We start from the raw sequence: 21,676 nt of genomic DNA on the forward strand, positions 1-21,676 counted from the left end.
ATTCTACCAGCCCAAAGGTGGATTTTTTTTTTTTTTTGGTTTTTTTGAGACAGGGTCTCTCTGTGTAGCCTTGGCTGCCCTGGACTCGCTTTGTAGACTAGGCTGGCCTCGAACTCACAGCGATCCGCCTGCCTCTGCCTCCCAAGTGCTGGGATTAAAGGCGTGCGCCACCACTCCCGGCATCCAAAGGTGGATTTTTAAAATAACATTTAGCACCTGTGAAACCCCGTCAGCGTGTGATCATGATGGGCACTGAACGCCCATCTCTAGCTGCATCCTTAAGTGTGAGTGGGAAAAGTCCCAAGAAATGCATTTCTTCCATGGGAGCTTCCTGATTATCCCAGTTAAAGATGTTGTTTCATGACAGCCTTCAATGGTGGGACTTGGAGGGAGTCATGAAAGCAAACAGAAGAGCATGGGGTTGTAAAGGGAGATTGGTGCTCTCTCACCTGCTGTAGTTTGGATCAAAGACGCATGTGTGAGTGTCGGGGGCGGGTTGGGGGGTGGGTTGGTATCCAGCCTGTGGCTCCGCAGAGAGGTTGTGGAACCTTTAGAAAGCAGGGTCCACTGAAAGTTAGGACACTGGGGCATTTCCATCCATCCCTCCTCTCTGCCCATCCCCCCATTCTTGGTGTGTGGTGGTCTTCTACCTGCTGGTTCACCATGAGGCACCATGCTGCCTGCCACAGGCCGAAAGAGGTCAAGGGACCACAAACTTATGCCTCTAACAGTAAGCCAAAGTCAACCTTCCCTCTTTATTCAACACACTCAGGCATTTTGTCAGTGATGAAATCTGACAGACCCATTGCTAGAACAGGGGAGTCGTCTTCTGGACTTTCTTTTCTGGTATCTCCAGACCTGTCCTCACCCACGTTTCACAAATTCTATTCATCTTTTCTACCTCTAAATTCTTGTAGGCAAAGGCCATTCCCCTTAGTCACTCTGTAGCTACTAAGCTGCTGCTGGAATTGAATCTTCCCCATCTGTACCAGTCTTATGATTCAGTACGCAAGAAAGGACTTAATGTGCAGGCTTGAGCCTGTTAAGGGCTATGAAGGTCTTATTCCCCCCCCCCCCCTGTGGACCTCGTTCCACAGAGTTAAGACAACCCAGGCTACCGCTTACCTACAAGGAGGTGCAGCTTCCCCTGATACAGGTGCCATTTCACTCCTTGCCCGCTGAAAACTAGCCCTTTACCTTCCTTCTTCCTGCTGATCTCATCGGAACTCTCTCAGGAGACGGACGAGCTTTAATGCAGAAACTTACGGAGGCCAGATGCCCTTCATATTACGCCTGCAGGGCTCTCACGCGTGAGTAGCCACCTATTTGGAAAGACTATACAGTCTTTTAGGGTTTCTCGGAACTGAGACAGTGATCTGAAGTGCTTGAGGATGGAGGTGGGGTGCGGTGGAGGAATATACCTGTGTTTCTGCCACTCACATGCTGTTCCTATACTGTTGTGCATTCCTACTAACATGAGTTCGGAGCACATGCACAGGTCTAGGCACAGATAGGGTCTACCTAACCCAGAAGACAGTCTAGGACATGCTCATTTCTAAGCCTTAGTTAGACAGCAATGTTTGAGATTGACTCTCCATTCCCTTCAACCCCCAAGTCAGGGTGTGTGTGTGTGTGTGTGTGTGTGTGTGTGTGTGTGTGTGTGTGTGTGTGTGTGTGTGTGTGTGTGTGTGTGTGTGTTCGTGCATGTGTGCACAGCCTTAAAACCTGGCTGAAGACTAATTTGGCAAGACTGCAATAGCGAAAAGCTGACAGTGACCTAAAGGCTACCAATGCACTCCCGACTACCAACTATGAGCTGTTTCATGTCTTCATCCTAATCAAGGGCTTCCAAAGGGGGAAAGGAGAATGCAGAGTCCGACCGATGTAGCTCCCTCTGCGGCTTTCTGTCCGGGAAGATGGATGGTTCTGGCTTCTCCATGTTCCTGGAGGACTAAGCAGACAGCAGCAGAACCCGCTGTGGAGGGTGGGAAGGGGGCCTTTGGGCGTGAGGAATCAGGCTTTTGCTAAGGGTTCCTAGAGTGGAACTGGAGAGAGGCGTGCTTTGTACTTCGCCAGAGGTTGGCTGAGCCAGAGCTCTTATTTCGGAGACAACCGTCAGGTCGAGCTTAGAACCGTTTCCAGTGTGGTTGGTCCTGATGAGACTCACCCTCTATGGGTACTCAGAGTCCTCCGACGGCTGGGGGCATCTTTGGGGCCAAGTCCCACGCCTCCTACTGGTGCCAGCGTGCCCACTCGGTGACGGCTCTGGGAGATCCCACAGCCTGTCAGCACGGGCCTTCCCTGGTCGCAGCCTCGTTCCCGGGATGTTCCGGTCCCAAGGCATCAGGAAGCTCAGGAGCCGCCGGTGGCCAACACCACCACCGCACTTCACAACTGCCAACTTGTGGGCCGCCAAGGCGTCTCTGGGCCAACGCTCGGCTGCCAGCGATTGGACACAGACTGAAGGGCGGGACCACGCACTAGGCACCTCCCAGGGCCGCCAAGGGTCCTGCTGCCCTGACGATTGGCTATGAACTCCGCCAGTCAAACGCTAGTGGACGCCCCGCCTTACGAGGGCTGGCCCGAGTTTGGTCACGCCCCCGCGGCCCCGCCCCCTTCGGAGCCTAGTCAGCGCTGCGCGGCGTTCCGGCTCATTCGCTGAGCGGGTCTGTGAATTGTCAGCGCGCACTGGGCGACTGCTGAGTCCAGCGACCGCCGGGCTTGCGGCGGATCCCCGTCAGGTGCCCGGTAGATCCAATGCGCCCCCAGGTCCCTCGGGGCACGAGCAGCAGGCGGTTCGGAGCAACTTGGGACTGAGGATCTGCAGCAGGGGCGTGGATTTGGCGTCTGGACTGGGCCAGGAGGGTGAGTGGCCGCGCCGTGAAAGCGGCTCCTCCGCGCCGTTTTGCCAGCGAGCCGAGGACTGCGTCGGTGCTGGTGGGTGAGAGGGTGGTGGCTGTGGGAGGGCAAGGCAAGGCAAGGCAGCGGACACTTAACTCGCTGTCAGTGTCCCGGCTCCCGAACTTCTGGTTTTCAAAGCATCCCAACTCGACCCAGGACGCGGCCGTGCGTCGGAACCGACTTGGCGTTGGTGGTTGCCACCCTTGGGTCCCAGATGCGCCCCTGCCCCTCTGCGGTGGCAACACGGCGCACGGGGACGCCTTGGTGCGTACACAGCAGTTCCTAGATGGCTGCGAGGGGTTCCTAAACATTAACCGGCGCCCGAGCCAGCGTGCGCAGCGAGCGCCTGTCGCGTTCCGAGTGAGGACTGGAAGGACCTACTGGGTTACAGTCACGGGCCCCTTCGGTCTTCTTCGGCAGATGCGAAGCAATTGACAGCGGTGCTGAATGTTAAACTTTGGGAAGTAATTGCTTCTTGTCAGCCTTTGAATCTGTGCCCCTCTTCCTGGGTTGCTCAGACCTTCTCGTTCACCACCAGGTGTGTCTGAGGAACTTGGTTAGGACCAGCAGGGAGCCTAGAGGCCAACGCCAGGCTGATTGTCCGCCAGCCTGGTTTAGTGGTGTTTGTTTAAGCACCTGTGTGTCTTAAGTGATGAAGTTGTGGCAAGAACTGACAACAGATGATTCAAGGTTAAACCTAACACTTAGTTTGTGGCTAAACCTGGGTTACCTCTCCCCTGCCCCTAATAGTAAATGCAGCTTGGTTTTCTGAATGCAGTTGCATGCAGCTTGCATTCTGTGTGGACTAAATAGAATTCGGTGCAGTATTGTCTTGCCATTCTTATTTTATATGAATAAGCGCTTATTAAGAGGACTAGAGAGAGTTAGTTCTTGTGTTGGGGAAATAGTTCTTTTAAAATATATAAAACATTGATTTATATAGTAGATCTGGGTGTACATATGTACATATCTGAGGCTGTGTATCTGTGTGCAGAATTGGTAGGGGAATGAGGTAGAAATATATGAAGGATTAACTCACCTTTGAACTCTCTCTGGATCACAGACATAAACCCTCTTAGCTATGAGGTATATGACCATGTATATGCAAGCATGTCTGTATCTTGTCTGGTCTGTCTGGGTCAGTATATGGCCGTGAACTTTATGAGCACTCAGTTCAATACCACTGAGTGCGGATTCCTCATTCCTGTTTTATAACCCAGCCCCCGCCAGCCAGCCCGCCCATCTGTTAAAACATAGCGTGTACACTTCAGTCAGAGCACTGGGGTGCAACCTGGGTAGGGGGCAACCCTTAGCAAAACACCACAGCTACACACAAAGCCTTCCTCTTGACTTCTATTTTTATCCATTATTTAGGCTGAACTTGTAATTTTAATGAGGGAGATGAAGGGAAGATGTTGTCTCTAGAAAGAAGAGACTATATTTTCTGATATAACTGTAGCCATAATTTGAGGAGGGGGAATTTATAGGATAAAAAAAATTCCCTGAAAAGAATTGTGGTTGTCATGTCACCAGCAGGGCCGGTTTACACACACACACACACACACACACACACACACACACACACACACACTTTAATAGAAGTTTATTGCCAAGGCTGAAGTCAAGATTGCCTGAGTAACCCTAATGAAGCATGCCTTTAGGAATTTATACCCGGAAAGAAGTTCATATTTGGCATAGTCACTAGTAACAATGGTTCACAATTTGTAGTTTAAAAATAATAAAAAGGCTTTATCATAAAATTTTTGATGACTAAAAAGGTATGGGAGGAGTATTATTATAACAGCTTATTAAATTCCTGCAGGCAAGTGGCTGGTACTTTAAAAAGCTATAAATTCCTTTAGTAGTATAGTTACTTTTAGTGACAATAGAGACAATAATTTCAAGAAGTATAGCTTATCTTTTTTCACAATAGTTTCATGTTCTTAATTATAGTTTAACAGTGATGTTCATTATAAATTGGAGTGGTTTTAAGAAATCATCATAAGAAGTATTTTCATCTTTGTGGTAGATAAACATTTGGAGGAAATATATAAATATATGTATAGTTAGACATATATATATGTATGTATGTCTAAATTTGCAAAGAGCTATACAGATCCTCCTGTGGATGAATGATTCACATGAATCATCCAAATGAACTGAGTGGCTCCTGAGAAATTCAGTTCTTGTTCCACAATTCAGTTCTGGGGCCTAGGGAGCTTAGAAATCTGAATTTTCAAGCATTCAAGACAAGTTCTGATACAAGAGACCTCTTGAACATATTTCAAGAAGTACTGGAATGGTGTTTAGTTATAAAATAACATGGTCTGTGAGTTTCTGAATTGATTATTCTGAAATTTCCAGGTAGCATTTACTGGCCTTATAAAATTGATAGTTTATTAACTATGTATTAACAATGAGCCTCTTTTGTCTGTGCCTGTACTGTTCAGTCATTCCTGTTCTGAACAGCCCCAATTTTAAGAAAGTCAGTCTGTAGACACAAGATAATTTAATACCTCTGCTCTGCTTGGTTCCTCCACTTCCTGTCTCTGTACCAGTGATGTTGGGCTGTTCTGGGATACTTTGGCTTTGGGTATGTTTCAACACCCTAATACACATTGTTGCTGTTTTGTGAAAGGGCCTTTTTAATCTCTTGGTGCTAGGACAGAAGTATGCACATAATCAGGGCCAGCACAGACTTAACCAGAATCAAGTGTTTCTTTGGGAATCTGTCACTACTTGGCTGATCAGCCATGAGCCCCACCCACCATGATAGTCACATTATGAAAGTTAACTTAGATTTATTTTAAGTTGTTCCGTGAATTGAGTACAAGTTCTCATCACCACAGAAATGGATTGAAAATGTATTACTACCAGTATTCTTTCTGAAATCATTGTTAGTTTTTATTTATAAATCATTAGCAAATGGGTTTGGTTTTTTATTTACCTTCTGATCCTGGCATGTGTGTTCTGTGTTTTGTTCTTCTATTTCATCTGATAAAATTCTCCACATTAGACTCTTAGGCAAGGTTTCAAAGAGAATGGATCTATATAAAAAGTTGCCCTCTTTACCATTCAAATTAAAAAAAAAATCAGAGGTCAGAAATGTCAAGAATATTTACTTCCTTGACGACAAAAAGATTTAGGTAGGTAGAGACAATGAATTCATCATTTCAGATCATTGGATCATCCTGGAGACCTTTATGGAGTAATTTCTGTTTAGAGGAATACCTGGTATTTGATGGGTCACTTAACAATCTTTGGAGGACAATGGTTCTTTTCTCCACTTAGTTCCAGATGAACAAACAGCAGGATAAGACTTGGATTCTGTCTTTCATGTTTAGAGAAAATACCAATAAGTAAGATGGTGGCCTTACACTGTGAGCTAGCTGTCTTTGTTTAGTTTGTGATAATGCTTTTTATTTATTTATTTATTTTTACCATTTTCTTCTCATTTTTCTTTATATTAGATTTGACCTTATAAAGTTAACCAGCATATATAATAATTATTTGGGTGACCCTGAGCTTAATCAGCCAACCTTGACATGGAGAGGCAAATAGTTTGCTAAAGGTCACAGAGCACAACTGGGGACAAAGCCTACATGAGGAATTCTTTGGACCCATATTTTGGCCTTGTGCTATTTTTGTCTGTTGACACATTATAGTAACACTGCTGTTTTTACACTAACAAAATTGTTACTTAAATTCCATTTTCACAGCTTTTGCATGAGTTGATGAACTTAGAGAGGCTGTAAAACCTGAGGTATACCATAGCCCCAGACATAGACATACAACAGCACTAACTTATGCGAGAGAGAGAGAGAGAGAGAGAGAGAGAGAGAGAGAGAGGGAGGGAGAGAGAGAGAGAGAGATCAACCACAGTAGAATGCTGCCTTTCTTGAAACTGGGCCATAGGTCATTACAAGTGTCTATGCAACAATTCTAACTTTTTTTTTTTACCATGGAATACTTTTGGCATCTAAATTTCATTTGGTAAGTTCTTTTCAAGTGTTTGACCCTTTTTTCTTTGTCCTTATCTCTGTAGTGAAATAATTCTTAAAAAAAAAAAAGTTCACTTTTCAAGTCAATCTGTTCTAGCATCTCCTAATATATGTTTTAACCATTTTAACCATTGTTCTCTCAAAACACTCTTTTGAGTTCCTACCTTTGCTAATCTAGTAAAAAAAAAAAAAAAAAAAGCAGTTACTGAGCTAGAAAAATTTGAATGTAGCTTTTTAACTCTGTCGATTTCATGATGAGGCGCACCGGTGAAGGATGATACTGTAGTAATAGAGACGTGTATCAACCGCAGTGGCCCAGGCTTACAGTGTCATATTTAAGATCCAGATGAATGAAGTGACAGATGCACTCAGCTGTGGCCTCACAGACACTGCTAATACAAGCTGCAAACATGACTGCAGACAGCAGAGCCTGGGTTATACAAGAAAAACAAATGCCTGGCTCTGAAAAAAGAACTGGGCCGAGAGTGAAGGGTCAGGAGTCAGGGTGGGATGTGGAGTGTGTGGGAAAAAAAAATACCTCCAGTGCAATGCCAGACGAGTGGTAAGAAATTTATAGAAGTGTGGAAGAATTGGGGTTTCTTGCGGGCGTTGATTCTGTTTTATATTGTCTTTACAACCCACTCACCCTGCTTGCTTTTAATAATTTATTATAGCAGCAGGCCTTCCCCTGGTTAGTTTCCTTTTTTTTATAACTTTTTCCTTCTCATCTCAAGGTCTAATCAGAGGCATATATAATAGTGTGGCTGGTCTCAAGTACTTAGGAAAACCCATGATCAATATCACTACATCATAAACCCCTGGCTGTTCTGTTCTGTTTTGCAATGTTTCCTTCCCTGTTATACTGACTTGGTATCTATGCTTTAAACAATATTTTATTAATCTTTGCACAATGCGATGTCTGGTCTTATTCTTCTTGGCTGGAAATATCTTTCGAGTAATCCATCATCCGACCACCATTGATCTAATGATGTATTTATTGCTCACTATTGCAGCCCTGGCAAGAAACCCAGTGTGGTTCTAAAAATTTGATTAAAAAGAAATCAAGTTTTTGCAAGGCGTAGCCATCCAATTATATTAGGACCTGCCAAGTATATTTTATGCTAAAACACACACATTTCAAGTGAGCAAAATGTGCTCTTTTTGAAAGTTCTTAAAACTTTTTGCTATGAAATAAATAGAACAAGAAGATGGCCACATAACTGGAAAAAAATTATGAGTGTATATCCCAATATTTTCTTTTGAGACAAGGTCTCACTGTGGAGGCCTGACTGGACTGGAATTCACTATATAGACCAGGTTGGCCCCAAACTCACAGAGCTCTGCATTGCCTCTGCCTCCTGAATGCAAGCATATGTAGGCATGCTCCACCATGCCTGGTTCCAACATTCAACTTTATAAGGATTATTTTATTTACTGTGTGTGAGTGTTATGCCTGCATGTATGTCTGTGCACCACAGAGGCCAGAAGGGAGGACATCAGATCCCCTGGAACTGGAGGTGTATAACAGTTATGAACCACCATGTGGTTGCTGGGAAATGAATCTGGGTCCTCCACAGGAGGACCAAGTGCTCTTAACCGCTGATCCATTTCTCCAGCCCCCAAGATACAATATTTTTAAAAGATTATGCTCTTGCATTCTATATGGATAGATTTATGTTTTTAGTTGATAATAAAAACACATATGATAAGAACTAGCTCCCAGCCTAGAAATCAAAATAAGCCAAACTTAATTAACAAACATTAATTGAGTACCTACCATGGGCAGACATTATTTTTTTAAAAAGAATTGCAGTTGACTACTAGCTCTTGTCTGCTTAACTAGCTCAAAATTCATTTCAATGTTAACACTTGGGGACATTTTTCTGTACATGCCCCCTTTTGGACTAATGATCTTGTCTTATCTTGTCTCCTGCGTTCTCTTCTCCAGTCTGGAAGCCCCTTAAAGGCAGTGACCTATTTTTCATCTTACAATCTCCCAAGAAAGCTTTGCAAGAAATAATGGCTAGATGCTACAAAGAATTACAAATAGTCACAGTTGGGGCTCCAAATGGTAGGCATAAAGACATCCAACCCTAAAGTACAAGTGTAGCAGTAACTGAATTGTAAGACCAGTCTTGGCACTTCATAGACTGTTCATCCATGCCAGCGCCACCTTAAAGTCCCTTTGCTTCATTCCTGCCTTACCTTCTCCTCCCGCTACCTGCCTGTGTGGCGTCTTGAGGGATGCCTCCAGGCGTCTCCCTCTCTAGGCCATCCCCATGACCATTCTTGTTCTCATGTCCCTTGTTATATCTTGAAAGGCAGCCTTTCTTTGACATGTGGGCCTGCCTCACTCATGTCTTCTGAAGCCACCGATGGCTTGGTTCCTTTCTGTGTAAGTGACTTGATGGCATTGGTGGGGAGGTTTGAGGGACTCTTTGAGGAGCAAAATGTTGATGAGTCAAGAGGCTGCTGTTGTCCATGTTCACTGTGATGGGGAAGCTGTTAAAAATATCAACGAAAGTATATTTTCAGCTTAGAGACTAAGTTTTATAATAGTTATCGTTTGTAAATTCCTTTTCCTTGTGGAAGCACCTTCAGCATAGTTGTAGTGGTTTAATGGCTTAGGTAAGCTAGTGCAAGGAGTTGCATTCCTGAAGTCATGCATAGACCATGCATTCAAAAGCTTATAGTTCAGTCGAATTAAGCATAACTGCCTAAAATAAAGCCATTAAGATAGCTCTTTCATGATAGATCTTATGAGACCTTAGAGGATTCAAGAGATCAAGAACCAGGATTATCTGTCTTATCTGGGAGATTGAGTCTCACTTAATATGTGTGCTTTCTTCTTGTATCTTACAAGAAGACATTAGAACATTGAACAGATTAAATCCAAAGTCATTTAGATGCTCAAAGCCACTGGGAAGATGAGCAACATGAGCCCAGACCTGGTTTTGGATCATACAAACCAGCATCATTTCTCTCTGTATACAGGAGGGCCTTCCTTTTAACCGTTGTATCTAGATGCCTGGAAAACACAAGGGGTGCTCTGGGTAAAGTGCAGAGACAACATGTGCGATACAGATAAGTTCACCTTATTCCCTGCAACAAATGAGCATCCTCCCAGTGGTATGTCGTTTTGCAAATCTTTTTCCTGTATCTTAGGAAATGTCTTCCTCTCCTTACAGTTGTGAGGGGATGAGGGCGGTGAGGTGGGTGTAGGGGTAGTGGGGATGTAATGGTGCTGAGGGTCTGGAAGGACTTAAAAGATGGAGTAGAGTAGATATGATCAAAATACACTGTATCCATATATGATAGTCTTGAAAACAGCTTAAAATATTATATATTTTTAAAAGAAATGTATTCCTCTTAACATTTTGTGTACATGCCTCACAAATAGATATCCTTGGTCATAAAACTCTTATTCCTCAAGCTTTTAGATTCCCCTAATTTCAACCTTTTTCCATACTTCAGTCCCCACCCTCAAGTATTTTCTTTCCTGTGTATTATTTTCAGGTAAAATGCTTACTTGATAAAAGCTCTTTCACAGTCAGTGTTACCATTAATCTCCTCCCTGCAAGAAGCTACAATTATGACCATTCTCCAAGGACTTTCTGCAAGCATTCCATGCATTTTTCTGATGGGATATTAGATGTTCTGAGACCCTTATACAGCACAAGAGTAATTAACTTCACAAAACCTCAGTTTTCACCATTCTTACCCACATGTAGTGGTGAAATTCACCTTTGTCTGATAGCTTCTTTTTTTCTCCTAAAAAGTACCGACAGCAACCTGCTCTCTCGTACTTCACTGCTCTTTCTGACGGTTCGATTTGCTCCCCATGATCTGCCTAATTTAGGCTGTATTGTTTCTAACCTGTTCATCTACTGTTCTCCAACTTTCCTGCTCTGGCCACAGCTACACGTGTAGATGCCATCCACACAGAGCTTGAGTTTCCACCTTTGCTGTGCACTAATAATGAAGTCGTTAAGTAGGGTTCCGATAGTGCCCCTTTCACGAACTGAGGCATCATTGACTATTCTGGTCTTAATTGTGATCTTTTCCCCCATTTTTCAAGTAGTGTTTCTTAAATGCTGTATGAAAGAATAAAATCTGTATTTGTTATATTTATTCATGCCATTATGTTCCCATCTTATAATTCTATACTTTTCATGTAGGAAGGTATATATTAGACTGAAATGGTTAATTTGGTTTCAAAGCATACTGGCTTTGGCGTATTGTGGATCCTTGGGCATTATACCATCTCTTGATGTATCCCAGCCCTCATCATCTGCCCCACACAGTAACCCTGTTCCAGGTCCTCCAGCTTGTGCTTTATTTTGTAATAATGAGTATATTCGCAACCCCTCCTACTTATTTCATGTTAGAAACAACAACCAAAAAGAAGAATAAAAACAAACAAGCAAAAACTGAAAAACTCCACATATCTGGGAAAAGTAAATGTTCTTCAATAGTGTCTTAGTTTCTCTGGGCCGCCATGGCAGACTATCTGAGATTGGATAGTTTGTGAGCAACTAAAATGTACTACTCATGAGTCCAGAACACTGCAACATCATATGGCATACAGCGTGCTAGTCTCCGTTCTCTCTGCTAAGGGCACTAATGCTATTCACAAAGGCAGAGACCTAATTAGTTCCCATAGGCCCGGTTTTCTGGTACTGTCCTATTGGGGATTAGATTTCAACATATAAATTGGGGGGGGGGGGATACAAGGATTAAAAGCAGCAAACGGCTGCCTTTCCTTTCAGCAGCACGCATTGGCAAGGCAGCCATGCAGATTTTCAAGAAGAGGAAGCCTGTGGCTGATGTCATCTTCAAGGCTGAACTGAATGAGTTTCTCACTCGGGAGCTGGCTGAAGATGGCTACTTTGGAGTTAAAGTCCGAGTTACACCAACAAAGACAGAAGTCATTATCTTAGCCACCAGAACACAAAAATCTCCCTGGGGGGAAGGGTCATCGGATCAGAGTTCACTGCAGTGGTCCGGAAGACGTTTGGCTTCCCTGAGGGCGACGTAGAGGGTTATACAGAAAAGGTGGTCACAAAAGGTCTGTGTGCCATTGCTCAGGCAGAGTCTCCATGTTAAAAACTCCAAGGAGGGCTTGCTTGGTGAAAGGCCTGCTATGGTGTGCTGCAATTCATTATGGATTCTGGGCCAAGGGCTGCGAGATTATGGTGTCGGGGAAGCCCCGAGAACAGAAGGCAGCCAAGTCCATGAAGGTTTTTGATGATCCACAGTGGAGACCCTGGTAACTACTCTGTTGACACTGTCATGTGCCATGTGCTCCTTAGACAAGTGTACTTACTGGGCATCAAGGGAAGATGCTACTGCCCTGGGAGCCAAGTGGTAAGATCAGCCCCAAGAAGCTTCTGCCCGACCAGGTGAGCACTATGGAGCTGAAAGATGAAGTCCTGCCTACCACCCCCATTTCAGGACCGAAGGGTGGTAATCAAAGCCACCCATCATGCCCCAGCCAGTGCCTACAGCATAACAGAGTCTTGGAAGCTCATGACAATGTCCTTGTCCTGTAAAGATGTTTAATAAAAGCATGCACAAAGGAATGAAACCAAAAACAACAACAGTCAAGAAAGTCTCCTTTTCAGGTAACTCTTCCTCCTAATTCTCTAGAGGGTTTTTTTCCAACTTAGTCCTCTGGTCTCAGTAGAATATGAAGTTGCTTTGGCTTCTTAACATCTGGCCCATGCCTGGGATCTGTGTCAGCCTTGTTTGACCTCTGATGAAAATCTTGTAATTGGATAAAGGCTTATTTGGCAACCTTATAGAACAAAAGAGCCATGAAAACTATACTTTGTTTAGGTCTCTGAGGACAAATGTCCCAGACAACAAATGTCCCAGCAGGTGGGAGATAAAAGTAAAAACTTTGAAACAGGTAGGAAAAGCCACTGAGAGAGCATTTGGCACTGGCTACCCATGTGTTTGCCCCTGTGACTGTCTCAGGGATGCACAGTAAAATGCTGTATTACTCTATGCTCCCACATACTTAAACTTCACTGAATTAGGCTCAATAAGACTCCTACTTCTAGCCTAGGACCTGCTCAGAGAAAGAGAACTGGGTAGGCTCTTCTTCCTCAGATTTCCTGCCTCCAACTCAAATTGATACACATGCTAAAGAAATGTAAATCTCGAGTAAAAAACAGAGCATACGGCAAGAGTGACTGATTAAGTGATGCAATGTCATTCTCAAGGTAGGTACCTCTCCTCTTCCCCTGCCTCTGTCATGGACCATTCCATTCTAAGACTAATTCTTTGTGTATTTGTGACGTGGTTGTAGCAGTTTATATGCCTCTTGCAAACATGACAATGTCTAAAGCACATAAAAATGGAACCACCCCCATCTTTTCAAAGCCCCCTCTGAGCAGTATGAGAACATTCCTTAAAAGACTTCCAGAGGGGTCCTCACACGCTGATCAGAAGTGGTTCACATGCCCACCTCTCAGTCAGTCACTAGCCAGGGATCAGTGCCTGAGAGGGGGAAGGATGAGCAAAATTGGCATTCTGTTAACAAGATGTAGGTATTGGAGAGGTGAGGTACAGAATAGATACCGTAGGCACATGTGAATATCTGCCTCATGCTGTGAAATAACTGTGAAATTCCTTATCATGACTGTTAGTAGTTGGTAGGTACAACGGATGAATGGAAACAAAAAAAGGTACAATGCAAACTAATTAAGGACACAGACGAGAGCCAAGATCAATAATTATTCTGATTACAGCCACAATAAACCCTAATGAGTTTGAATGCACTAATTTATGACTTCTTGTACTCAAGAAGTATATGCTCTTTGCTTAGTGAAAAAAATAATTAAAATAATTTGCTTATTTCTCAATAATTCTATCTAGTATATTCTTCAGTATAGGTTTATATGAATGTAAACAATCTTATTAACTTTATATATCATTCTGTTAACAAGACTGATAATTATGGATAACTATGACTGTCATGATTTATTACGTACACTTTTATAAGTAAGAATTTAGCAACCAAGGGAATTTAGTAATTTACTGAGATCACACAACTAATAAGGATAAGTTAGGATTCAGACACGAGTCCCCTTATGTCCCTTCCTACTCAAGACGACTGCTCACTTCCTTGGAAGACAGTCCTAGGGCCATCACTGTCGGCAGAGCTTTAAGGGGTTGGACCCTGCCTATCTCCCTGACCTCATTATTTATCCTGTGGCCCTTGCTCAATTTTCTAGCCATATGGCTTTCTTATTGTCCGTGTAATAAGCCAGTCTCTTCCCCACCTGTGACCCTTTGCATTTGTGGTTCCTTCTGCTTGGATCACACAGACTCTGTTCCTATGGCTACATCCTCTCTACCCAGACTTTTAACTATTAACACTTTAATTTGGTATCTCCTCTTTGTAACTGTATCCAAGGACTATCCCATCTATCTGTTTAGGAGTCCGTAGGAGTACTCCCCAGGCCTGATTGTTTCCTCCCAACTTTTGTTTTCTTCCTGGCACTTGTAACAGTCTCATATAGTTTACCTAGTTTTTGATCATTTGTCTTCTACCTATATTTTAAAATGAATGAGCAAACAAATGGGTAGGTCAATGAATGAATGAGTGCTTGCAAATGTAGATTTCTAGTAACCAGGAGTCAGCCTTTACCCACCACGCTAAGGTAAGATGCCAGTTGTTGTTTGAGTCTGATATATCAAGTTTAGGATTTTTTATTGTAAAACTTGAAAGCTAATTAAATCTACTTTGTATTCTGTTCAAGGGCAAAAGAAGTGAATATTGAAGTTCTTTAGAGAAAAGATATACTTACTGTACTATAGTTATATACATATGAGCTTTTAAAGAGCTTAGGGCACTTAGGTAAAGTTCTGAATTTCTTACTTAGAATAGTTTATTGACACCAACACATTTAATTTGGTAGCAACTGTTAAAAAATGAAATTACTTATAAGGCTGAATTTTAAAGTGGGAGAGAGAATTATAGTTGCATTTATAATGGTAAATACACTTAAAATTGATTTCTTTGCATACACATTTTTCAACTCATATATGTGCTTAAATGACTCTTTTCTCGGAGCTGCGTTTCTAATTGTTCCAAAGTAATTATGGAGGTGCAAATTGAAAAGTAGCTTTACCGCACATGTTAATTCATAAGCAGTTGGCGTCCATGAAGCAGCATTTCCTTCCAAAGTCCTTTTGCTCTAGCTTCTCCTTCTTCATTAAAGTGAGTGCTTTTGTAAATGTGTGCAGGTTTTTATTTTATTCTTGTTTTATGGGATTTTACATGCTAATTACACTGTAAGGCATTCTTTTCTGATGCTTGCAGTGTGATATTGGCATGCATTTAAATAAACAAACCATCATTTCAGTTGGACAAGAACTTTGCATTCACTCCATCCCTGTTCATTTTCCCTACGTCCTTCCCCAGGGGACCTCACGAACTAAGATATCTCAGCCCATAGTACCAGTCAATCTACCTGAGGTTTTCTGTCACCTGCTGTTCCCTTGTCAGGAAAACCTACTGGTCACTTACTATGAAACACACCTCTGGCTAGGCTCTCTGCATCTGATTTCCAAAAACAGATTTAAATTTTATGGTGAGTAAAATGCATCTGTGCTTGAGAGATTTTTAGTGAAATTCTTGCAGGTGGCTGTTCTGTTAAGCCTCAAAAGCAAGTCGGAAGAAATGAAGAAAGGATGTTTTGATGTTCACGCCGTGCTTTCTTCCCGTGTCTCTTGGTGGAGACCCCTTTCTTCTTGCTTTATTCTTCCTTTATAACCCAAGTAAAACTGGAGGTATAATTTTGTGAGGGATCTGAGTGAAAATGAGATGAAGAATTAAAGGGTGGTTAGGTTAATGTATCATTATTATTTAAGTTTCATAGGCTTATGGTGGATGGTTCTTGGGGGCCTGCTTTTGGCAGGGTAGTTTCCATGTATAATAGATTGGCCCTTTTATAGATCAACTGGAGCTTTTCTTTTCCTTTCTCTCCTGTCAAGGCTGTGTATGTGAAAAGCAGCATGGGGTGATAGAAAATGCAAGGCAAAAGCAGTCGCGATGAGGAAGAATTCATAATGGGGACACACATTGCTGGAGTATTTCCCAAGTACTTTGCAGAGTGGCAGTGAGGTTTCTTTGGCAGAGGCAAAGAAGAGCATGTGCTTCTCCATGTGTGAACACTGTGGTTTGAAAGGCCCTTTATGGGTCACACAAGCAGCTGCTTTTGAGCTGGTGTGGTAGCCATAGCTTTGGAAATTCACTTAAATGTGTGTACTGCAAACTCCTGACATCCATGTGGAGATTTGGTTGCATGTTGGTAATTTACTTATTCACAAGTGACATAGAGCAAATAAGCACTCTTTTTTAGACTGTAGGGCCCTTTGTTAATTTCACCAGGGTTTGCATGTCAAAGCTCCATTCTGAGTAGTGTTTGCAGTGTTACACATATATGTACATTTACAATGACAACTTGATTCTTAATTTTGAAAGCTATGGACAGCAGTTTTACTTTGCCTAGTAAAACAACTTATTGACTTACCCTTAGATGTATTCCATTGTATTGACAGATTCTCTTCCCGGGGATTTGTGCTCTCGTGTGTATTGTTTCTCAGAGAGATTTTAGGTTTTGCTAAGTTTTCCTTTATGAAACCTGGGGCTCTTTCTGTGGCTTTCTAATCTGAGAGTTTTGTCTACTCTTTTTACTGATTTTAGTGAGTTAGCTTCACTTTTCTGGGTATTTCAGCTCTAAATGGTACTGGTAGCATTGTTTCCTTTCACTTTCAACAAATCGTTTGTTACTGGCTCTTCTCTTGAGTAACTAGGACAGGATTCTTCGACTCTTCATTAGTTTTCTATTCATTAAATACTAATATACTTTAGAATCTTCACAGGTTGCTTAGAAAACAAAGGATGAATATTTTATGTTTAGTGGACCATAGCTACTGTATTTCCAAATGACAAAGGAAAAAACATTGCAAAACAAGATTAGTGCAGATAGCTTAAGCTGGAAATCATTTTAAATGTTTCAAGGCTACATTTTGTGCTAAATATAAAAATAATTGTGTTTCCCATGTGCAAGCATCAAACGCTCCGCCTGGAAAACCTCGTGGTCTAACAAGTAGGTCACTATTGATGGTAAAACATGAGACAGGAAATGTCACAGCTAAGATTAGAGACCCAGGCAGTGTGTCTCACCATGCTCGCCTTGGCCATCCAAAGAACTAGAAGGGCTCAACAGGATACAACTAACTTTAGCCCAATTTGAAAGTATTAGCAAGGATAACCTTTTAATGTCTTATGCTCATTTGTTTCTAGAGAGTGCACTTCTCCAGTTGGGCAAAATAATTGAGCTGCTTAGGTCGGCACATTGACAGACTTCAGGATGTCAATTAAAATGGCAGTCATTACATTCTGTAAGTGTACACAGAAAGCCATAACCAGCTGTATACACTTACATGGATGGGTTCACTTGATGTTTGAAATTGTTAACAAGGAATAATAGATTGTGAACAGTTCTCACTCATTCTTTTCCAAGCCTCTCTCGTCTTCATATTTGAAAGTGTGGTAGCATAAGCACATCCTTTAGTAAATCCAGCTATCCTTTCCTCCTCTTTAGGGGCATTATGAGGAACGTTTAATATTTATAAGCGGGAATATTCACCACTGGAGACTCCTGAGTTTTGCAAAGACACTTTGATATTCTTGTTTTTAAGCCAAAGGCTGACGTGGGGAGACCTAGGAGCAGTACTCCCTAGTCTTTGCTTTGATGAGAGACAATACTATATTTGGGGGACTCAAGCCAAAATGGAGCCTTGGATTCTGGGCATTGCCACTCCCTCGTGCTACATTAAGCAGTTGAGTACATGCCCAAAGAGCCTGTGGTTATTTGGAACGGGAGATAGAGGCATGCCGTGATGATTGAATTTGGAGCTGTCATTAGAGCCGTAGTCATTCTCTTCCAGCCAAAGTCCTTCACAATTCTATCCTGGCTTACAGGCTCACTGTACTTTGAGAGTTTTTATTGCTTGGATCTCAGAGGCCTCCCTAGGCTTGTGTTTTCAAAGGTTATCAATGCAGATTAAAACACTCTATTTTGTACTGGGATGATTTTGTATAGGTTATAACTTTGAAGATTTGAAGAGGGCAGCGGAGTAGAAGAAAATCTCAACAGAATAGTATTTTTTAAAATTTCTTCTTTTAATGGGGTAAAATACAAGCATAACATTTACCACATTAGCTTTTAAAGTATTCCATTCAGTGGTACTGAACACCTTTATAGTGTGCACCTGTTAACACATCTATCTCCAGAACCCACTTTGTCTTGTACAACTAAAAATCTACACCCACTTAACAGTAACTCCCCAACACCTTGAAAAGCACCATTCACTATTGTTGTCGCTGTCATTTTGACTACTCCGTCTCCTTTAAGTGAGAGCATACAGTACTTGTCCTTTGGTGTGTCTAAGTTATGTCATGCGATATGATGGTCTCAGCGCTCACGAACACTATTATATACACCAGACTCTTCTTGTGGGGCTGAATAATACTCAGATGTGAGAAAAGTATCAGCGGAATTTTCAGTCTATCTTCCTTCTCTGACATAAACACAGAACCTAGATCTTCATGCCTAATCCAGGGAGAGTATCCTGGAGAACAGGTTGGAAATATAGCCCTCAAGAAGCAACATTCTGGGAGTTGTGGCCTATCAGCAGCAATAGTCTGATTGATGCTGATGGAAGAAAACACAGGAAGTATGACAACTCATGTGACAGTTGGCCACTTTCTCCCTTTATGTACCTGTTTTCATCCATCACCGTATGAATTGGTTGATGGGATCAGCTCCTTGTCTAGACCCGGGATGGAGACTGTGAGGGGACAGGTTTGTAGAATCATCTTAGAAAACATCTAGCTAGGAGTGTCTGAAAGACAGGTTTGCTTTTAAATGGAAGCTTAGGTTTTGGCTGCTCTTTCTAGTTTCCAAAATGTATGAATAATAAATATTTAAATCCTTATGTATTTTGTGCAACCACTTACCACCTTATAAAATTAGTTATCTGTTTTTGATTTCTACAATGAGATTTCTTTCTAAAGTCAATGTGAGTGACCAGATGGTCAGGTCTCCTCATCTGCTTTGATCCCAATCAAAATCCTGACCCTGACTCTAGCTGTGCCTCTGACTGGAGGTGATGTAGAAGGCCACCAGACTCCTTTCAGGGCCTTATGTTTCACTTCTGGGAAGGAAACAAAAACTTCGGTCTATGGACATATTCTGGAGTTAAAATCATGTGATACTATTCATGTCTTAAGCCTACTGCCTGACTTCCTTTCTGGGGTTGGGAAGCTGTAAGTCAGCATCTGGTTAGGAACTTTTAATTGTAAGGGCAGTGCTCACCAGGTTACTAGCTGGTTGCTTAAGCTGCCATTGTGGCTCATTATTTAGCCTGTGTTGCATTTAAGAACTCAATCAAATGTGTCTGACCGCGAAAGACTAGCCCAGTACCTTTCATACTTGAATGCAAGGAGAAGCAAGACTATTTTTCAGCTGAGTCTGGTGACTAGAGTCGGTAGGGTGTGGAGGGTTTGGTTTCGTGGGAAAATAAAGAGGGGAAATTCAATATGCAAACATGTAACCAGAATCTGGCGAGGAGTCATATAATTAGTTACTTCTGTCCCTTCATGTATGAAATATAACACCAGTGCTTATAAACCAACACTGGTATGTGAAGTAGCACAAACTGAAACGTTGTAAGAGACACCCTATCGCCTTCCTAGAGGCCCAGGGAAAAGGTTATTACAGCTTTAAATGAGATGCCGCTCTTTAATGATTCATCGTAGTCTTTTGGATAAGGCAGTATTGGTGGAATCTCCAAAGTAAAAGAAACAACATAGGTTTGATTATTTTTCTTTCTGCTAAGAAAACCTTTCCCAAAGAAATGCCGAAAAGATAGCTACAGATGTAGTCCTACAGATGTAGACTTAATTCCTTAAGAGTAAATTACCCTTATCTTTTGGGAGGGCCATCTCATTGGAAGACCAGTTGGCCTCTGGCAGAAATGAGAGGCCTTGGGATCTCTGAGTGGTCTCTAAAAACATGAGGGGTTGTGATGGGGAAAATGTGACCAGGAAGATTCTGGAGGTCATCTTTTGGTTCTACTGTTCTGTATTTTAAAACCTACTAAAGCATAAGAAAAAAATACTGCAATTTAGCCGGGCAGTGGTGGTGCATGCCTTTAACCCCAGCACTTGGGAGACAGAGGCAGGTGGATCTCTGTGAGTTTAAGGCCAGCATGGTCTACAAAGCGAGTCCAGGACAGCCAAGGCTACGCAGAAAATCCCTGTCTCAAAAAAAAACAAAACAAAACAAAATTGCAATTCTAATCAGTGTCATTCATTCATTCATTCATTCATTCATTCATTTTACATCTGAGTGAATGTGTGTGTGTGTGTGTGTGTGTGTGTGTGTGTGTGTGTACGTGTACATGTATCAGTGTCATAGTGTGTGTGTGGAAGTCAGAGGACTGCTTGTTGGAGTCAGTTCTCTCCTACCATATGGGTTTTGGGAACCAAACTCAAGTTCACCAAGCTTCTTTACAAAAGCTTTTTTTTTTTTAAAGGTGATAGGTACCTTTATCCACTGAGCCATCATCGCAGGACCCTCAATCTATTTTTAGCTCCCCAAAACAATGAAAAATAAGGTAATACATAGAGAAGTTGCCATTTGCCCTTCCTCGTAATGTGTTAAATGGGGACAAGGGTATTACAGGCAGACTTTCCCTGGACGTGCAGAGCTCAACAGTATTCCCTCACTAGCTTGCAGGATGTTGTGCTGGATTTATACCGTCCCCCTAAGTTAACTTGTAGAATATGAAATATTCTCAACTGTGTAATACAGTGATAACAGCAGAATATATCAGATAGCTTAATTATATCAAAACTAAAAAACCAAAGCCAGGTGAGGTGGCACACACCTTTAATTCCAGCACTCAGGAGGCAGAGACTGTTGGATCATGGATCTCTCTGAGTTCTAGGCCAGCATGGTCTACATAGTCAGTTCCAGACCAGCCAAGACTGCATAGAAGAACCTTGTCTCGGAGGAAGGAAGGACGGAAAGAAGGACCAATACAAAATATCATTAAAGCTGTTATGTTTCATGCAAGCACCAATATGCAATACAAAAATGGAAATGATACTTCATTCTAAAATAAGCTGCTTGTTAGCCAAATTATTAGCTAAAAATAACAATCCAATCATATTTTATAAGTTGATCTTCACGTCTCAAAACTGATACAATTAATTGAAATATAGGTCTGCACCCACTGTCATTAAGAATGAACAACATGGGGTTAAGCACATACTTTGCCTTGAGGCACTTCCTGATAATAACATGAAGGTATCATTAGAAAAGCACGGGCTGTTTTCAACATAGTGTAGTTTTAAAACTAATGCTTAATTCAGGTGGTGATCTGAGGGGCCTCCTGTTGTTGTTGTTGTTATCATTTGGTATCGGTGCTGTGGGTTGATCCTGGGCCTTGAGCTTGTTAGATACACACTTCCTCACTGAGCTGAATCCCCAGCCCATCACAGGGAATTTTAATAACATTTCATTAAACTGGATGATATGGTTTTGAATCATCTCCTGGTCCTTCTTTTATTTGCAAAAGTAGAGAAACTACTTATCTTTTGGATACACTTATTGCCTCCTGGTTCTTGTCTTAACATAAGATAAAGTAAGATGTTGAAAAAAATACTATCTAAAATGGTTTTCTTT

At 42.2% G+C, this 21,676-nt stretch overlaps 1 protein-coding gene and 1 pseudogene across 4 annotated transcripts in view; both read left to right on the top strand.

Moving 5' to 3' along the window:
• The first annotated feature begins 2,637 nt into the window (after nt 1–2,637).
• Nucleotides 2,638–21,676, top strand: part of MARCHF3 (membrane associated ring-CH-type finger 3) — a 148,183-nt gene continuing 129,144 nt past the window's right edge. For 2 of the 3 annotated variants that reach the window (XM_084779598.1, XM_084779597.1), the window contains exon 1: nt 2,638–2,865. The gene's annotated coding sequence lies outside the window, so the exon portion shown is untranslated. Of the gene's footprint in view, nt 2,866–2,914; nt 2,938–21,676 lie in introns of those variants that run through there. The other variant, XM_084779599.1, reaches the window with a different exon arrangement.
• On the top strand, nt 10,172–21,667 carry LOC311596331 (small ribosomal subunit protein uS3-like; annotated as a pseudogene). Its single transcript has one exon. The product of its transcript is annotated as a small ribosomal subunit protein uS3-like (transcript).

Source organism: Acomys minous (assembly GCF_964271855.1).
Source record: "Acomys minous genome assembly, chromosome: 4".
Taxonomy (NCBI): Eukaryota; Metazoa; Chordata; class Mammalia; order Rodentia; family Muridae; genus Acomys; species Acomys minous.